Here is a 21,024-nt window from a genome sequence, read left to right as displayed (position 1 = left end):
TATTCACAAAAAGCAAATTAATGAGTGTCTGGGAATGGGGTTGGGGACCAAAGCTGAAAATGAAAATGAGGCAAGGAGGAATTTTTTTTCTTGGGTACAGTTTTTTATTTATAAAACATCTAGGTCAGTGCCTGGTATATAAAAAACTCACAGTGTATTTTTACTTTCCTTTATTAGCTTTGTGCTTTAGGTCACTTAATCTGTCTCAGTTTTTCATCTATACAACAGGATAAAACTTACTCGTTTCATAGATTTCTTGTGAAAATCCATTGAAATATGGATACAAAGTACTTTGATATATTTTGAACCTTATAAATATTACTCATAATTCTATCACCACTGATATGCATGTACATATTAGAATTCACAGAGCATTTTCTCTTCCACAACTTGCAGTGACTGGGTTGTATACTATTGGGTATTTCCTAAATGATTCCATGATATCATTTGATCCTTTTATCAACATTTTGAGTTTAGCATGGCAGTTATCACCTTTTAAATGACTTACCTAATTTTATATGTCTAGTTGATCTTATATCATTTATCTACTTCTATTGCTTATAATGTCATAACATTTAAGTTTTATTCTCATTAAAAATAAAATAGTATTGCAAGGCAGATAATTAAACAATTTATAATAATAATTAATGATGGAAGGCACCTTTTTTCATTGGCATTGCCCTACCGATTATGTTTTTCATGTATTCGTGGAACAAATATTCATTGAGCAACTATCAGCATCTGGATGTGGGAGACATGGCAATAAGCAAGACAGAAATAAATCCCTCCCCTTATAGAGTTTACATTGAAAGTATAAATAATTTAATTGCAGCAATCTTAAAAAAATAAATTCTCCTTTGGGAGGCTGAGGTGAGTGGATCAGCTGAGGTCAGGAGTTCAAGACCAGCCTGACCAACAAGGTGAAACCCCATCTCTCCTAAAAATACAAAAATTAGCCGGATGTGGTAGCAGGCACCTGTAGTACCAGCTACTCGGGAGGCTGAGACAGGAGAATTGCTTGAACCCAAGAGGCAGAGGTTGTAGGAGTTGAAATTGCACCACTGCACCCCAGCCTGGGCGAGGGAGGAAGACTCCATCTCAAAAATAATAATAATAATAGCAATAATCTCAAAAATAAGGAGTAATTAATATAATGAGAAAAAAAACTGATAACAAGTGATATGGTTGAAAACAGAAATTTAATTTTTTATTGGTAATAAAATAAAATATGTTTCCTATTTTTGTTGTGGCCCTTAAAAATCACACTTTTGAATTGTGTAGTGGATATCTAACTTACGAATGTTTGCTTCTCTATGTACAATGCAGGGGGCATCACTACTTCTACTCTGTGCCTGAAAACATTAATGAGTATTTAAGGAAATTGGTAGTGATTTGGTAGCTTTAATTCATATTTATTCTTAGAATATTCTTTCTTCTGACCTTAAAAAATTTAATACACATTTTAATAGTCACTTTATACAGACGAACTGCCCAATATCAGCTGTTGTAGATTCTGTTTTCCTGATTTATCCAGACAGTCAATAGGAGGTGTGAACTTGATATTCCTTAGAAACAGTTGTTCATTTGACTTATTCACCTCTTCAGGGAAAGACATCGATTTTTATTGTCATTTACAAATGCCATTCAGATATCAGTACACGTCTTCATTTTCAGAAACAGTAAAATATAAATAGAATAAGTGGTTTTGATATTTGCTGTATTGATGTTTTAAAATGCACAAGAGTAATCTTTCTAAAAGGTAAATTCTGTCAGGTAAATCCCTGAAATCTGAATATCCAGGAAGCTCATTCACTCATTTTAAAAAATGCGTTTTTGATACAAGTCACTAACATAAAAGTCACTACCTTTGCTTGAGCTATGACAAATACAAAGACAACAGACAGATAAGTGATATTCTTATCTTCAACAAACTCATAATCTACTAGGGTTTTTGAGATATCTCCATTAAAAGTATACTAAAAGGTCAGTAGGAAGGTAATAGCAATAAAGAAGGTATGATAAAATGTTTTAATAATTTAGAAAAGCTAATGTGCACCAGTGGATTTAAAGATGATATTGTACTATATATAGGTGGCATTTGCACTGAACTATGATAGGTCAGCCATGAACAGACAGAGATCATGAAGAACATTAAAGTTAAGAAGAAAGCAATCATATTTAGAGACGAAAATTTGAGGAAGGGTAATTAGTTTCCCTATGTCTGGAATACAAAATGGTTTTAGACTTATCTACAATATCACGATTTATGACAAACCAGGAAACATTATCTTCAAAGTACCTGAGATGAAGTTACAAATAATCTTTTACCAAAAAAATAGCTAACAATAAGTCATAAATCAGTTGGAAACCCCCTTAGATCATTTTACTGCTCTCAAGTATGATTTCCTCAGTCTAACCACATATAGTGATGGACTTTAAGACAGCAAGTACCAGCATTGAAATATGAAAGAAACTGGAAGTTGGTCATTAAAATAAAGAAATAAACTGTTTTCTCCAAGATTTATTATTCCCTGAATAAATGACTTGAAAAATTTTCACTTAAATAAGATTTCTGTCACTAAAAGTGCATTTCACAAGAAAATATTTTTTCTAATCTCGTATTTCCTAAAAGAAGGAACCATATGATCTCCTGCCAAGTCTGTAATGCAAGTCCATACCAATGGTCAGTTACAAATGGGATAATAAAACTTAAAAAGTTGAACATAGGAGCATATCTTTTCACAATTGTCACATACCTTTCCTTTCCTCTTAAATTTTATACCATTCTTCTTTCAGCTGATAATCTTTTATTGTAAATATGAAACCACCTTTAACTGTAAAACATAAATCATCAAATAGGAGTTCCTTTATTTTTCATCAATAAATCTATAAACTTACCTGTATCTGAGTCAGTCTTCTTGAAGATTTTATCTAATTGTCACTGACAGTAGCAAAGGCTAATACTGATTTGTGTCCTGTGTCCCATTGCCTCTCAATTTTTAAAGAACTTTATTACAATTGTTATACCCTTTTTCTCTTGAGTCTGTAATCTATCCCTTTTTAATCAGTTATTCCTGTCAACATTCACCCAATCTTTAATACCTCCAGTAAAAAAAAGAAAAAGTCTTCTCCTGATCTCACGTCTCTCTACAGTTGTTGTACTATTTTTCTGCTCCCTTGAATTTCCAAGCTTTTTGGGGGAAAAAGGTAGGGGTGTCTACATGTAGCTAATTTATTTCTTTATTTCTCATTTACTCTTCGACATTCCCATTCAACCTCTGGTATAACCTCCATTTGTCAAAGGCAATGAAAACTTTCCTGTCGTCAGCAGTCATCCCAGTTGATCATTCTTTCCTTCAAACACGTTCATTCCCCTGTATTCCCAATACATACCCTTCTTCCTCCTCTCCCACTCCAAACCAATATTCTTTCCCCCCTACTCCTGGTTGTATTATCTTAGATTCCTTTGCTGTCTTGTTTTGTCATTATCTTTCTGCCCAGGGTCCAGGGACAGGTTGAAAATGCATAGTTTTCATAATTGCTCTTTTAATAAGATACTAAAATGCCTAAAATGTTTATGAGGGTACATGATTGACTATACTCCACAATCTGGACAAGTCTATAGCTTCCTAATACTTCCTAAAGGTTCATAATACTTCCTAAAAGCCAGATAAATTATTTAGTTATAGAATATATTTTCTCAAATTCAGGTAATATTCATTCACTTTTTTATTCAATCAATATTATTCATCACCTACCATGTGTCAAGCATTGTTACAGATCCTAAAGATAAAATAGTAACCAAGGTAGACAAGATACCTGCCTTCATGGAGCATGAGAGTAAAGGCAGAAGGGAGGATTATGGATGTTATAGAGTTAAGAGCATTATCATAAGGGATTTTTTAATTTTATTTTATTATTATACTTTAAGTTCTAGGGTACATGTGCATAATGTGCAGGTTTGTTACATATGTATACTTGTGCCATGTTGGTGTGCTGCACCCATCAACTCGTCAGCACCCATCAATTCATCATTTATATCAGGTATAACTCCCCAATGCAATCCCTCCCGCCTCCCCCCTCCCCATGATAGGCCCCAGTGTGTGATGTTCCCCTTCCCGAGTCCAAGTGATCTCATTGTTCAGTTCCCACCTATGAGTGAGAACATGCGGTGTTTGGTTTTCTCTTCTTGTGATAGTTTGCTAAGAATGATGGTTTCCAGCTGCATCCATGTCCCTACAAAGGACGCAAACTCATCCTTTTTTATGGCTGCATAGTATTCCATGGTGTATATGTGCCACATTTTCTTAATCCAGTCTGTCATCTCACACCAGTTAGAATGGCCATCATTAAAAAATCAGGAAACAACAGGTGTTGGAGAGGATGTGGAGAAATAGGAACACTTTTACACTGTTGGTGGGATTGTAAACTAGTTCAACCATTATGGAAAACATATGGCGATTCCTCAAGGATCTAGAACTAGATGTACCATATGACCCAGCCATCCCACTACTGGGTATATACCCAAAAGATTATAAATTATTCTACTACAAAGACACATGCACACGTATGTTTATTGCGGCACTATTCACAATATCATAAGGGATTAAATGCTAGATTTTCATCAACTCATGTTATAGAGACTCTAAACTCTCCAGAGTAACCTACTGTTTTTTCCAAAGACAAGACCTACTTGACTTTGCTATGTCTCTGTACCTCAAGATATTCTTATAGTAAAAAAACTGAGGGGAATTTCTGCACATTTTAAGATCTACCCTTTTAGACAGACTTGTGAAAAATAGGACCTCATGTTTGAAAATAAGCATCATAAATGGATAATTGATTACATTAAAATTAGCTAGTAGTTAAAGGTGTGGTCCAACACCCCCAATCAGTCCCCCTCCCCATTTTCTGCCAAAAATAAAGGTAAGTCATTCTGATAATGAGAATTTTAGAAACGACTCATACAAAAATGTCTGTACGTCATTGCACAGTGTCTACAGAACCAGGTGATATAAGAGTTTATTAGGAGGTGTGACAGTGCCTGTTTCTTCAGCACTTACAGAGGAGAGTCGCACCCCTGTGTTCAGAAATTGGGGTTTGTGGTGCATATGTGAATGGCATGATAAATTCCAAATCACAGAACATCGCCTATTTTAATAAGCTAAAATATCATTTAGTATAAAATTTAAGGAGCTCATCTTCATGTGAACCTGGCTAGACCTCTTCATCTTTCTTTGCCTCTCTTTCTCATTGATAAAATATGACTAGTAATGTCCATTCTATCTAACTGATCAGATTGCTTTGAGAGAATTATGGGATAAGGGTTATACTTATGAGTTCATATAAAATTACAAAGTGCATTAAAATATGTTTTGCAACTATGATTTTTGTTATAATAATAGCAGTGTTAAAATAATAGTACATGCTTTCCAGATTAAATGATTTTTATTTCTTCAAAAATGTCTTCCATTTATGCTTTCTTATTTTTTCTACATGTGAAAACTGCCTCAAATCCTTTGTTATAAGACATTTTAAATGTTGAAAATTCAAGTCTGAGCGGCTAATTTGAACACGAATATACGGTAGAAAGCGAAAGTGTATTTGATACACCTATTTGATTGAGTTTTTGACTAAAAACAGTCAAGATAGTGGAGTTAGATAGCACTAGTCTAAATGATGTTAGATCTCTTTAAAAGATATTTTTCGGTGAATTTGACAAATAGCAATTACTAAACACAACACCGATAGTGATAAATACTCCATTTCAACCTGTCAGAAATGAACTGAAGACTAAAAGGAAACGCGTGATAGGAAACATCTGTTCGTTTCTCAGACCTGCTGAGAGATGGTGAGGATACACCTTTTGACAATAAATAAATAATAAAATTATGTAAAACTTCAAAAGTCAGTTTGTTTTTTCACATTACCTCTTTGAACTGAAGAGAATCTGTACTGTAAAAAAATGGAGAGATATGTGTCCCAGTGCTTAATACACACTAAAATAAACTTTGGATAATTTCATCTCCATATTTTAATGAGGAGCAGATTAATGAGAGCTTTAGAACTTTAAAGACAAGGAATTGCCAAGGTATATCGATTATGAATAAGATTCTAACCCCCTTTCTGATGACTTCTTTATGTTTATTATCAGGAAACAGTTCATTTATAAAGTAAACTGAGGAATTAAACCTTTTTATTCAAAACTCAGTTACTTTTGGACTGTATTCAAATTAAGAAAGGTTAGAATTATGATCTAAATGTTTTTCTGCCTCAACAGAGTAAAGGTGCTGAAGATTTTTATTTCTGCACCACCTCCTCTTTTTTTGTGCCATCATTGCTCTTCTGGGGATCCAGGTTCTTCTCTCTGTTTTGTGGGAGGTGGCGGGGGTAAGGGAGGATTCAATATCACCCTGGGACACTGATAAAGGAGATTCATTACATCAGTATTTCCACAGGGCAGGGTTAGATAACACTCCTGCTTAGCTGTTCAGTAAAAGACACATGACAATTACTGGCAATATAGGAATTCTTAGTCCTTACTAGGGATGATGTGCTATGCTCATTGAAATGTTGATAGGATAGTCTTCTGATGCAGATTCAGATTATACAGGACACAGATTGAGGAACATACTAAGGCTGGGAGACGTTTATGGGAATGCTTGAGGATGTGCAAAGTGACAGTATGCTGAGTCTAGAAAAGATAAATCAATTACACATAGAACACTAGTGGTATTTCACTCTGCAGTATATGGAGAGCTGGTGAAGAGCCTTGAATAAGTTAGACTAGCACTGTCCCATTGAAATATAACCCAAGCCAACTAAAAACATTTAATTATTTTAGTAGTTATTAATTTAAATATCTATTACTATATATTTAGTAGTTGGTAGCTTTAGTACTTGTTAAAAATAGTTAAAAGAAGCAAGGAAACTCAATGTTAATCACAATTAACTCAGCATATACAAAAATATTATTTGTACATGTAATCAACATAAAATTAATGAGATGTTTTATATTTTTTGTACTAAGTTTTTAAACTCTGTTGTGTATCTTATCTACAACCATCTCAATTCCTACACCAATTTTTTAATCCAAAATATGCTTCATATTTAGATGTCATAACATTTAAAGTTACAAAAGTAGATTTATATACCTAAGTTGTTCCAGTTTCCCAACAACTGAACTGATGTCAGTTTTTAAACTTACATTTAAATTGACTGAAATTGAAATTTCAGTTTCCAGTCACACCAGCTTCATTTCAAGGGATGAACAGCAACATGTGACTAGTGGTTTTCATATTGGATAGTGCAGCTATAAACTGAGAAATTTCAACTGGCCAAGACAGCCTTGGAAAAGAAAAGCATTATGAAATGGCAGGCAGATGAGAAAAAGTCATGATATATAAAGTTTATAAGCTAGATAATCAGATTCTGAGTAATTCAGTGGTGACTCTCATAAAATTCACTTGCTCAATATTCAGTCCTTTCCAGTTGCAGTGATACACAAATCCAGAGTGGAGTATAATTGAGGAAAATTTTCAAAGCTTTTAAAAAATTATATCGTAAGAGTACAGAGATATCTTGGATAACTCTTAGATATCATCTAGTCCAATTCACTTTATATTTATGAAACATGTCTAGAAAATACTATTCTCTTAGCCAAAGTCAAAGTCAATTAACACAAAGGCTGCTCTTAGATCTAGATCCAGAAAATTGTGATTTTTTCCTATAGTATCAAATAATATTTGAATATAATATTAATCTTAAATGAATAACCCACAAATAAAATTTTCACTCCTTTACCTGAGACATTTCCCAGTTTTTCAAACCACTGTATTACATTATTACTCAATAATAGCTTTGTTATGAAATATCACCTCTATTGGGTAAAAAACTTAAAAACAAAATTTAAATTAAATGGAAAAAATAAATATAAATTCCTTTAATAACAATAAGAAGAACACAAACGAAATTAAAACTTTAGGCTTGAACTTAAACTGAGCCTGATATCAAGTATGTGTAAGAAAACTGTTAATTGAAACAATTTTGTCTGATAAATATGTGATTCACTGTCTGAACCAATCTAAGTGAGAAATACAAATTCATGTTTTCCTATTTGACTTTGCAGGTGAACTTTAGTACCAGTAAGTTGAATGCATATGTGACACACCTGTAATTATTCACCAGTTACTTCCATACCTTGTTTGTTATAGAATAAAATACTGCAGCAATTTTTTTGTCTTTAGAAAAGAATTATAGATGTCTTCAACCTGTGCCAAAGTGAACATGTTCACACATCTCAGTTATTGCTCATCGTGGAATATATATTATGCTATCTACATTATCTCCACAGACGAGTAAGTCTGGAAGTATATAAGTTTAGCATTCTATTTCCCTTGTATTTCATTGTAAATAAGCTATTTAACAGTTACATATATTGAGCACTTAAGGTTGTATAGAGTCAGCTACTGGAAGTCAATCCTAGAAACAGCCACTAGTTTTGAGTTGATACTTCATTTGGCTCTTTTACCTGAAAGATTTATATGAGGACAAGCAAAGCCTGTTTACTCAGAGCTTGCTCTAGCAAAGGAGGCAGCCACCATCATTTGTGTTTTGGCAGAAACTCAAAGGCAAACAGGAGAGTGGAAAAGCTTTTTAGAGAAAAATAAATAAATAAATAAATAAATGGGAAGCCTTTGAGTATTCTCTGATTGGAGGCTGTTTGGAATGGGGAAGCTGTAGGTGGGCTAATTAGAAGCAAGGCATCCTTTGTGAGTGGTTATGGGTGTATATTTGGCTTTCCCTGTTGGTCTTAAGTTGGAAGTGGGGACAAAGATTAAAGAAGTTATCAGTTATTAATCATGTCCTGGACGTTTTAGGAATGATTTTACAGGGACTATTGTTTCTCTTCCTAGATGATTACTAGACATAGTGGTCTGACTTCCTGAAAGTCTGAATTATAGATAGTAGACTGACTTCCTGGACTAGTTGTTGTAGAGAATAAGTTGGTTTGCTGAGCTTGTTACTGCAGATTTTTGCTTAGAATTATATTTTTATATAGAGTTTGGCTGTCATCCATTTGTATGTTCAGTCTTTTGGTATCCATAAATAGTAATGACTCACTGGGATATTTTAAACAATTAATCAACAGACTATTTTTTTGATTAATGGTATTATTTCACTTCTTAAAGTGATTAGATTTGCATTTATCCTGTTTAATTTTGGAAACTTTACTCAGGATATACAAACTGCTCATTTTTCAGTCAGTATTCTTAGAGAGAAATAAGAAAAGAGGAACAAAATATTTACTTAAATGTAATTTTCTAAAATCATTAATCATAATTAAATACATCTTTGAGTTGTACAATGTTGTTTAAGACTGTGAAAATAATTCAAAATAAAGATAAATCACTTCAATAGAAGTGATGCAATACAAATTCTTTATTAGAAAAATCACTGAAAATATTTCCAAAATTCAGTTTCTTATTATCCTTTTGTCACAAATTAGGAAATACTGGGATCAAGGCAGATTTGTTTTCTTTTTAAAATTTCAGTGGTCTGATTCTTGAGGGTGGGAAAACTTGTATGAAGTGTTGGAAATTTAAGTAAAACATAATTCTCCATTTTTGTTATCTGAACATGATTAAGCAAAGAGAGGAAATGACCTGGTGAATGAAGTATATTCAATAATTGTATCAGTTGGATAAACATTTTGTATATTACTGAACTATTTCAATTGAGGATCACAGAGTTGTAAGACCAGATATTTTATTTACTTATTTATGTTAATTGAATAGAAATTGTATTTACTTATTTCTATTAATTGAATATTTGAAGTTGATGAATACTGTTTCAGAGTACGACTGTATAAAAAGGAATGTGGGTAGAACACTGATTAACCAACATCTTGTAATGCTCAAGAATAAGTTGATTGGGATGCCTCATCCTTCTTACATATAAAGCAAGACCAAGCCAACAGTTTTCCTTAGTTAAGTATTTTTTTCATTTATACAATAACTACTTTTATCATTTTTTTAGGGCTGGCTGCCATGTCAAAGAGCTATCAACCAGGTGCATTAAAACAATATGAATTTATTCTTTCATAGTTCTGGTAGTTAGAGGTCTCAAATCACAGTGTCATCAGGGCCATGCTCCCTCTGAAGACTCTATAAAAGACTTCCTTGTCTCTTTTGGCTTCTTGTGGCTGCTAGTAATCTTTGGAATTCCTTAGTTTGTGTGGCAGCATCATTTCAATCTTTGCCTCTGTCTTTATATGGCCTTCTTTCCTGTGTCTCTATGTCTAAATTTCTCGCTTATAAAAGCAACAGTCATCAAATTTGGACCCAACCTAGTCCAATATGAGTTCATTTTACCTTGCTTACATTTACGAAGACCCTATTTTCAGGTAAAGCCAAATTTATAGGTACAGTAGTTAGGATTTCAACACATCTTTTTGGAGGATGCAATTAAAACCCACAACACTGCCCATCATCTTTGCATTGGCTAAAATTCTATTTCTTAGGTAGAGCTTTATTTTTTAGCTTAAAGCTCTCATCCTGATCATTTTCCTGGCAGAGATAAAATTTTCAGCTTGGAAGAGCCCTCAGAGATATATAGATACCCAAATAATTCATGATTACACTTAACAAATTCCAGGCAATATTTAAAGTACATTATATATAATATTGTATTTAATCTTTACAAAGATTGTTTAGTACTGTTATTATTTCCATCTTACACAGGAAGTAACTGAGTGTTTTGAACAAAAATAAATTAACTTTGTTCTCCACAAGTATTGGATTGTTTAGATAACTCTAGTTGGGTATCACTGAGAATCTGCCTTGCTATAGGTGGCATGTATTATGATGAATCCAAGTCTCCACGTGAATTTTGCCTCCTAGTTGACAACAAATGGATACACAGACAGTCATACAACCTATTCTGAATATATGATTAAATTCCACCTCTCTATGCTTCTAAATGCTTTGACAGCATATATCAAGAAATGTTCATTTGGGCCCAGTGCAGTGGCTCACTCCTGTAATCCCATCACTTTGGGAGGCTGAGGCAGGCTGATTACCTGAGGTCAGGAGTTCAAGATCAGCCTGGTCAACATGGTGAAACCCCATCTCTACTAAAAATACAAAAATTAGCTGGGCGTGGTGGTACACACCTGTAGTCCCAGTTACTCAGGACGCTGAGGCAGGAGAATCGCTTGAACCCAGGAGGCAGAGGTTGCGGTGAGCCAAGATCGTGCCACTGCACTCCATCCTGGGCAACAGAGCGAGACTCTGTCTCACAATTCTGAGGCCAGAAGTCCAAGATCAAGGAGTCCTCCTTGGTTTGCAGATGGCTGCCTTCTTGCTGTGTGCTCACATGGTCATCCCTATGTCTGTGTTGTCTGTATCTTAATCTTTTCTTAAAAAGATATTAGTCATATTGGATTGGTCCACCCTGAGAATCCCATTTTAATTTAATTACCTCTTTAAATGCCCTACTTCCAAACATAGTCATATTCTAAGGTATTGTATGTTAGGGCTTCAACATATGAACTTTAAGGGGACAAAATTCAGCCCAAAGCAGAGGTAATAATCTATTTTTTGTGCTCCTTTCTTATTCTCGTGTCACAAAGTGAAAGCTCTGAGAGAATGATGCTCAAACATCATCATATACACCATAAAATAAATATTTTGAGCTTTTTATAATGTCAGGCATATTTGATCTGGAATTAGATTACCAAGTTATCCTCGATAATTATATATCCAGTTGAAATGCCTGAATGAATATATCCTATAAATCACACTCCATTACACATATCAAAGTCACTTGATTGCACCAAGTTATAAATGTTTACCCTCGTATTATTCCCAGTATAATAAATTATCAACCTGATCAAATAAAATTGCCCTGCAGGGAATTGCATCTTCGAATATGCCTCCTCACTCAAATATTTAAGCTCATATCTGTATGTTCCCCACTACCTTATGGTTTTCCCTTGTTCTACTTGATATGCAACCAGGATACTATTTCATCTGATATTTCATTTAGCATTTTATGAGTTTTCCTTTACAATATGCAACATGAAACTCTTTTGTTTTAGAGTTCTTGCTCACAGTCTTCCTACTGCTCTCTGATATTCACTTCTCTTCTCAAGGAAAAAAGAAATGTCCTTGGCTCCTGCTTCTACTTGTAGAAGAGGGTAATCAATAGAAAATCCCTTATTACACTACTGTCATTTCTGCCAGTGAGAAAATTTAGTAACTACTGGGGTGCAATCACACAAAATCATGTGGATGCTCAGTCTCTCTCTGAAACTGTGCACTAAGATAAACTCTGTGATTCATTTCATTTTCAATAACCTATCATTTGCCTAACTGACCTGTGTCAGGCTGTACCGAGGCCATAATTCTCAGAGGCATTTATAGGACAATTTCAGCATGTATTAAAGGACTAAGAATCTTTTTTTTAAAAAAAATCCTGATACATTGGAAAAAGAACATGAATAACAGGTGAAGGATTAGTAGAGATAAAATAACTCCTGTAGTTTTCCCTGAGACCAGGAGTGCAAATCTCAGCTGTTATTAAATTTTTACTCTACCATTCACAGTCTGAACAAGTTTTATGCCTCAGTTTCCATTAAATAAAAATTAACATTCCTTAAAGTTTATATGATACTTAACCAATGATAGCAAGTACCTTGAACATATGAAAGTTTGTTATTACACTCCAATGTTCTGTAGTGCATTCTACACACTAATCAAAATAAGAATTACATTCTCTATCAAGGCTCCCACCCTACAGAGTCTCCAAAAGAATTGTGGTTATTATAGCCAAAAACCACCAGAGCTAATTTCAGCCCAAGGAAGGCTTAGTCATTTGAGCCATGAGACAGGGGCTGAGCTGAAATATCTTCTTTTGAATTATCATGTTCTTCATCTCTAACATTTGATAACCACACCTATCTTTTTAGAGTTCCCCAGATTTTCTTGAAATAGTATTGAGCAGAAAATAATAATTATTATTTTTTTAGGTTGAGGGGTACACGTGCTGGTTTCTTATGTAGGTAAATTGTGTGTCACGGGGGTTTGGTGTACAGATTATTTTCTCATTCAGGTAATAAGCATAGTACCTTATAGGTAGTTTTCCTGTCCTCCCCCTCCTCCCATCATCCACCCTTAAGTAAGTCCCAGTGTTTGTTTTTCCCTTCCTTGTGTTCATGTGTACTCAATATTTAGTTTCCACCTAAAAGAGAAAACACGTGGCATTTGGTTTTCTATTCCTGTGTTAGTTCACTCAGGATAATGGCCTCCAACTCCATCTATGTTGCTGCAAAGGACAAGATCTCGTTCCATTTGATGGCTGCATAGTATTCAATGGTGCATATATACCATATTTTCTTTATCCAGTCTACTGTTGGTGGATATTTAAGTTGATTCAATATCTTTCCTATTGTGACTAGCACTGAAATTAATATACACATGCACCTGTCTTTATTATAGAATGATTTACATTCTTCTGGATATAACCCAATAATGGGATTGCTTGGTTGAATGGTAATTCTGTTTTTAGTTCTTTGAGAAATTGCCACACTGATTTCAGAGTTGCCGAACTAATTTGCATCAGTATATAAGGATTCTCTTTTTCCCTGCAACCTCACCAGCATCTGCCGTTTTTGACTTTGTAATAATAGTCATTCTGACAAGTGTGAGATGGTATCTCATTGTGGTGTTGATTTGCATTTCTCTAATGATTAGTGATGTTCAGCATTTTTTCATATGCTTACTGATTGAATGTATGTCTTCTTTTTAAAAGTGTCTGTTCGTGTCCTTGGCCCATTTTTATTTTACTATTACTATCATTATTATTTTGCTTGTTAATTAAAGTTCCTTACAGATTCTGAATGTTAGACCTTTGTTGGATGCATAGTTTGCCAATATTTTCTCCCATTTTGTAGGTTGTCTGCTAACTCTGTTGATATTTTCTCTTGCAGTGCAGAAGCTCTTTAGTTTAATTCAGTCCCATTTGTCAATTTTTGTTTTTGCTGTAATTGCTTTTGGTGTCTTTTTCATGAAATATTTGCCAGGGCTTGAGTCTAAAGTGGTATTTGTCTGGTTTTCTTCCAGGGTTTTTAGAGTTTTAGGCTCTTCATTTAAGTCTTTAATCTATCTTGAGTTGATTTTTGTATATGGTGTAAGGAAGGGATCCAGTTTCAATCCTCTGCATAACTAGTTAGCTCAGCACCATTTATTGACTAGGGAGTCCTTTCCCGATTGCTTGTTTTTATGAGCTTTGTCAAAGATATAGCTTATAGCTGCATGTACCTATAAGTGTGCAGCATTATTTCTGGATTTTCTATTCTGTACCATTGGTCTAGGTGTCTGTTTTGTACCAGTACCAGTACTAGGTGTCTGTTTTGGTTACTGTAGCCTTGTAGTGTAGTTTCAAGTCAGGTTACCTGATTCCTCCAGCTTTATTCATTTTGCTTAGAATTTTCTTTGCTATTTGGGCTCTTTTTTAAATTCTAAATACATTTTAGAATTTTTTCTCTAAATCTGTGAAGAATGTCATTTGTAGTTTGATAGGAATAGCATTGAATCTGTAGACTGCTTTGGGAAGTATGGCCATTTTAACAATATTGATTCTTCCTATTCCTGAGCATGAAATGTTTTTCCAGTTGTTTGTGTCATCTCTAATTTCTTTGAACAGTATTTTGTAATTCTCATTTTAGAGATATTTCACCTCCCTGGTTAGCTCTATTCGTATGTATTTTATTCTTTAATAAATACTGCGGCTATTGTATATGAGACTGTGTTCTTCACTGTTAATATTTTATGTATCAATATATAAGATAATTAGCTAGGAAGAAGTGTTCCTATCTAAATGACTTTTTAGCGTATTCTTCACTTTTTTTCCTCTCAGGATTCTCAGCTGGTGAGGGAAGCAGACCAATCAGACCTTGAAGAAAATAACTTCAGAAAATTTAGTATATTCACTCCTAGAAGTTCTAAACACATAAACATCTAATGTTTCCAGATTTTGTCTTTCTTGTTATGGTTGTTTGAGCCTTATCTTTTAAATCCCCCCCATAAATCTAAAAAGAAAATATAGTCTCCTAAGGGTTGTAGGGGAGAAGAAATATATTTACTTTCTATCTTAGCTTCATGACTGTGACCCTGTAAGAAAAGACAGATTCACAAAAGGAAAGTACACAAATATATTTAATATAAATTTTGCATAATATGGGAGACTTCAGAAAGGATCAAAGAAACAGAGTAACTCGTGGATTTCTATGTACAGTCATGTAGGAGTATGATTGGAGGACAAAAGATACGATCTAATGGTAATAAACTGGGGGGAAATTAGCAGGGTCTCTCTGTTCAGATTCCTCTTGGTATCAGTGTGTTTTTGCAGATAAGGATGTTCTTTTCATCTGGGAATAAGGTGAACACATCTGGAATGAAAGTCCTATGACCCACTTCAGAGAAAGGTCAGAAAATTCTTGTACAGGCTGTTTCAGAGGAGAAGGGCAAGGGGAAGGTAAGAATGACCCTCCTGCTTCTGCCATTTCCTCAAATGACAATGTGCTATATTTCAGGGTAGTATGTCCTGAACCCCAATAGTGTCCAAGATTGCAAATCAATGACAAATTGGACTACCTTATTATATAAGAGGTGATGTAACTGAATTTAAGTGTGCATATGTTTTCATTGATTTCTAGAACCTAAGTCAGGGTAAAGTCCTGATTCTGAAAATGGCCACTCATATTCTAGGAAGAAACAGTAAATTTAAGTTTATATACCAACTCTGTTATATTTATAAAATATTAAATATGATTGATAAAGGCCATAGTGACACTGTTCCTCCATGAATAATAAGTTATAAACGTAAGAAGTTATAAAAATAATATGACTTTTACTTACAGAGTAAAATTTTTTGCACTGTAATCCTAGTTTGAAGTACTAAATAAAACTAAGGGGTAGAGAAGATCAGAAAATAAGTTTTAAAGAAGGACTCAAGAATTTCATTAATGCTCATTGGCAATTTTAGCAGATTTCCATGGTCCATTCAATTTCCCACTTCTCTTGACTATTTCTTACCTTTTTGTCCCTTCTTTTAAACTGAAATATTTCTTCTTGTTTCTTTTCTTGTGTTGATGATCTTGACTCCTTTTTCCATTTAGAAAATAAAAAGAATTAAAAGAGAGCTTTTAACACGTCATTGCCAGCCAGCGTCCATTTGTCTTCATCTACTCTTTATTTCCCTGTAACCAGCAGAAGGAGGGGACAGTGCTCTTACTTAAGCCTAGCCTCTCCTCTCGCTCATGTCCAGCACTTCTCATTCAATAGAAGATGTTATTCCAAAGATTTCTCTCTCTTTCCTCTGTCTTCCATCTTTATCCTCCATTGGATTATTTCTGTCAAAATGCAAGTATAAACACTCTACACTATATCCAGTCCTAAAAAAAAGACTATTTTAATAAAAATCCATTTCACCCTCCATTCCTCTCGTGCTCCTATCCCCTTTCTCTTATCCCTCTTACATCAAAAGTCCTCAACAGTCTTTCCCTCCTTTTTCTTTCTTAGCTGTCTTCTTTTTGTTCTTTTTTTAAACCACTGAATTGGGGTTTCATCCCCATTGTGCTGCTGTAACAGCCCTTTATACCACTCAATATATGTATTCATGGAACCATTCATTCAAGAAAATGTTTTGAGCACCTACTATGTGTCATATCCTCACAAAGATGGTGGGTGGGAACCTCAGTACCCAAACACTTCTTTTTCCTTTTGTCCAGGAGTAAAATTTTAAACTCTTGAAGGGATCATAGCTGAACAAATCTTGATATATTTTCAGGAAAACTGTACAGATGGATAAATCTTGTGCCCTTCTACTTCTTGTTTCTCAGAGGAGAGGGGATATACAAAATAGACCCAGGATATCTTGAACAGTGACTACACTCAATTTTACGGTACTGCCCTTGGCCCAGGAAGTCATTTCTCCTCTCCTGGGACCCACACTTAAGACAGTCGTACACCTGAATCCCTTTAAATTACAGACTTCAAAGATACAAAGAATCTAAATGTGTAAATTTATTTTCATCAAATTTTATCTTCATTACTGCCTCAGCCTCCAACATAGCATATTTACATGCTAAATGGCTTCTGGATGTTTAGGCTTTTACTCTATACATATACGAAATATATATATATCTTCATTACTGCCTCAGCCTCCAACATAGCATATTTACATGCTAAATGGCTTCTGGATGTTTAGGCTTTTACTCAATATATATACGAAATATATATATATATATATATATATATATATTCTTTTCATGTCCCCTTTTAAGCACCTTAACTGTATAAACTTCAGAAGATTTCCTGATATTTTGGTTTTTCTTCTTTTAATGGTCTTCTATGACTTTTCTTGAAAATGCTTTTCTAAAACGTTTCAGCGTCTAGTTCAGAAAAGTAAATTCAGTAACTGACTTTGGGCACTGTGATGCTGCTTCAAAAAGATACTAGTTTTCTTTGTCAATGACTGACTTTGCTAGAGAATTTGTAAGGCGGAAGATAGAGGATTCCTTTTTTTCTCTTCTGCTCCTCAGAGGAATATCTTTCTTCTACATGTGTCAATTTTTTTTAGAGGAAAACACTGATCTAGTCATTGATAGATTTGAATTTTAAGTCTCAAAACAACCTCTAAACTACATTGATCACTTTTGTGCTATATATCTGATTAATAACTGCTTTGAAGCTCTTGTGATAGAGGTGTTATTAGGTATGTTCAAGGTTCCTACAATAAATATTCTCTTCTAGTGTAGTTCAGTAGCCCAGTAAACATGGCAAGAGTAGCTTTTCCATTCAGATACCTCAAAGCTTTGCCAGAAGAGCATCGTTTTAATTTTTTTAAAGATTTCAAATTAAAACCACTAAATTAGGTCGACTGGTTGTCTCTGGTTATTTAGAAATAAAATGGAAGATGTTATGGAGAAACCATAATGAACTTAACAAATAAAATACAATAAGATGTAGCATGAACCAATCTACTTTGCCTAGAAATGTGAACATAACAAAGTAACAAACTTAAAACTGCATAGCTCTTTCTATGTGGAAACCTTATGCCAACAACAACAAATCTTCCAGTGAGGTGTTTTATCTCTAGGTAGAATGGCTTCAAGTACAATTAAAGGATCAGTGTTTTTCAATCCTAGTCCCTTTTTTCTTACTTTCTTAAGTGAGAATAAGTCAAGCATTTAACATAAAGCAAACTGAAGGAATACGTTTAGGTTGTCTCTTCCGTAGGGAAATAACAGATTTGAATCTTCTTAGCTTACCTCCAACAGTTTATACTGGCAACAATACTATTTAAAACAGCAGATGGTTACTTGTATATCATAGGTAAGCGGGAAAAAAGATAGTGAGATACCAACTGGGATTGCAGCTGGGAAAACTTACAAATTTCAGTAAGGGCTACAGAGATTGAATGTTTATGAGCAATAAAGAAAGGAAACGTGAACAGGAGGCAAAAACCTTAATACAAAAAGGAAAGGTTAGTGTGGCAGGTGATATAGGCCTGTTACTCTTTCCCCTAGCAGAGAGTAAATGCATTTGATAATTTTGCTGTTGCAGAACATGTACACCATCAGAAAAGTGCAGCATGGACACAAAGGGCTATAATGAAGCAAGTAGACTCACCGTGTTCACCGCTGAGCATACCTTCACACAGCATTCAGTAAATGGCTCCCTTCTGCATACACAATAAGCCTGTACTCAGCTGAGCTTTCCTTTCTTCTCTGCTGATATTAGTGTGTTTCTTTTCCTGTCTCATCATGAACCTATATCGATTATGCAAACTTATTAATAAATGGATCACCTCTGTAGCATGTGGCTAATGCTCTAATTTGCTCACAGCAAACTGAGATTCCTAATGCATGAATACCATTTGGAATAAATTACACAGGCTGTAGAGTTTATTACATTTTAGTGCAGTCTGGAACAATTTTCTATATCTCATTTGATTCCTGTTGCCTATTTTGTTATTTAATCTCTATGTTTCTTCATCTGTGAAAGGGGATAATAATAGTACCTACTTCATAGGTTTATTGTGAGAATTTAATGAGCAAACAGAAAGCATTGAAACAGCAAAGCACTGTGCTGACTACTAAATGTTATTTTTAGTAGTATCAGTGTGTGCAGACAACACTGCAGAGCAGTTTACTGCAGACCCTCTTCTTGCTTTAAAAGTTCCAGCTTCCCTCCTTCTACCCTACTAGTGCAGCAGATAACTTTTTAAAATTATAAGTAAAAAATAGCTGACATTTAGTGTTCACGATGTCTCAGGCACTATTCTAAGTATTTTATATGTATTAACACATTTAATTTTTACAAGATCCTATGATGAAGATGTTAATATTTCCATTTTACATGTGAGGAAATGAAGGCACAGAGAAGTGAAAACTGTTTTCCTATGGCAACATAGTTAATAACTGATGGAGCCCAGCTTCAGAACCAGGCAGTTTGGCTCCAGGGTCCACAACCATTTCCACTTCGGTACACAGCTGTCTCTGTTTGTTCTCACATTATCCTATCTTTATACCTCAGTTCTTTCATTCTAGTCCCAACTCAACTGAGTTTCTCATCTATTCTTTGACTTGATTACTTCCCACTTGCCCTGTAATACTTTCTTTCCAAGTATCTTTAATTTTTCCCATTTCAGCTGCTTTCCGAACAACCAGCTTTCCTTTTTGAAATTAATAAGTGTAACCCTTTAATTGGTATGATTATGTCCTAGGAATATTCCATTTCCTCTCCTTTTCTTTATTCCATATTTCACTTCATGAGACAGTCTATGTCAGCTGTTGGCAACTGTTATCAAGTTCTTTCTTCACGTATTCTCACTACCCCATTGGAACTGCTCTCTGGAAGTTACTGTGACCCAGGCAAACCTAAAGATCTTTTCTGGCTCTCCTCTCATAGAAGGGCCTTTGGAGACAGAGCCCACAAAGCAGTTATTCCAGGAAATGAGTGAATTAGGATAAATGCTATGAGAGACAGTATAAAAGACTTCCTTTAAAAATTAGTGTACCTTGTGTTACTTCTATTTATTATCACTTCAGGAGCTACTCTTGATTACTTAGGACTTAAATAATTCACTGAGATATATATTTTACCAATATATTTGAAATAACTATATAATTTTCTGTATTTGAGTATTTGTTTTTTTTTTCATTATTTTGACATTTTCTTAGCATTGTTCTTTTCCCTCAAACTCTAACAATGTTACAAATAAAAATTCTTACAAATAAAGAAGATGATTAGCATAATAAGGTCCATGACCCTCAATTTCTTAAAGCAACTGACATTTAAAAACTGGTTGGACAGGTTGTCATTAAACTGTAAGAATTACAAATGGACTTTTAGATAATTGCTAATTTAAAAATATCCATGGTTTGTAACTGTGTATTGTTTAAAGTGAATCTCTCTCTCTCTCTCTCTCTCTCTCACACACACACACACACACACACACACAGATATATATATATATACAAGTCTCTACTGACATAGGCCCTGAGCTAAATTCAGGGTCTAGGCTAGGAAAGGCTACTTCTTGTTTCAACTGGCATTCATAAAATGTCATTTCCTGACTGGGTATTAGGCTCAGCTTTTAGAGGGTATCTTTGTATCTCTCACAACACATAGCACAGTGTATGAGGTAGAATAATTATTCAATTATTCCATTCTATTATTCAATAATTACTCATGGAATGAATACATGGCTCTATGACAGGTTGAAGACAATGAAGAGAGTATTTTTATAGTTTCCTCTTGCTTCTTACCTCATGTTTTACTTGAGAACTATGTGGTGTTTTAGAAGCAGAATCTTGGAAGTTTAACTAAAAACAGGGAGAGGAGAAAGTTTATATACAGAATGATAATATTCTGTCCTTCCATCCAGTTCTATCCTGGCATCTTGGCTTTTACCAGGTAACAGCAGTTACCTGGCTGAATATTTTCTTTTTTTTTT

Source organism: Colobus angolensis, unplaced genomic scaffold (genome assembly GCF_000951035.1).
Source record: "Colobus angolensis palliatus isolate OR3802 unplaced genomic scaffold, Cang.pa_1.0 Scaffold639, whole genome shotgun sequence".
Lineage (NCBI taxonomy): Eukaryota > Metazoa > Chordata > Mammalia > Primates > Cercopithecidae > Colobus > Colobus angolensis.
Note: the sequence above shows the minus strand (reverse complement) of the source record.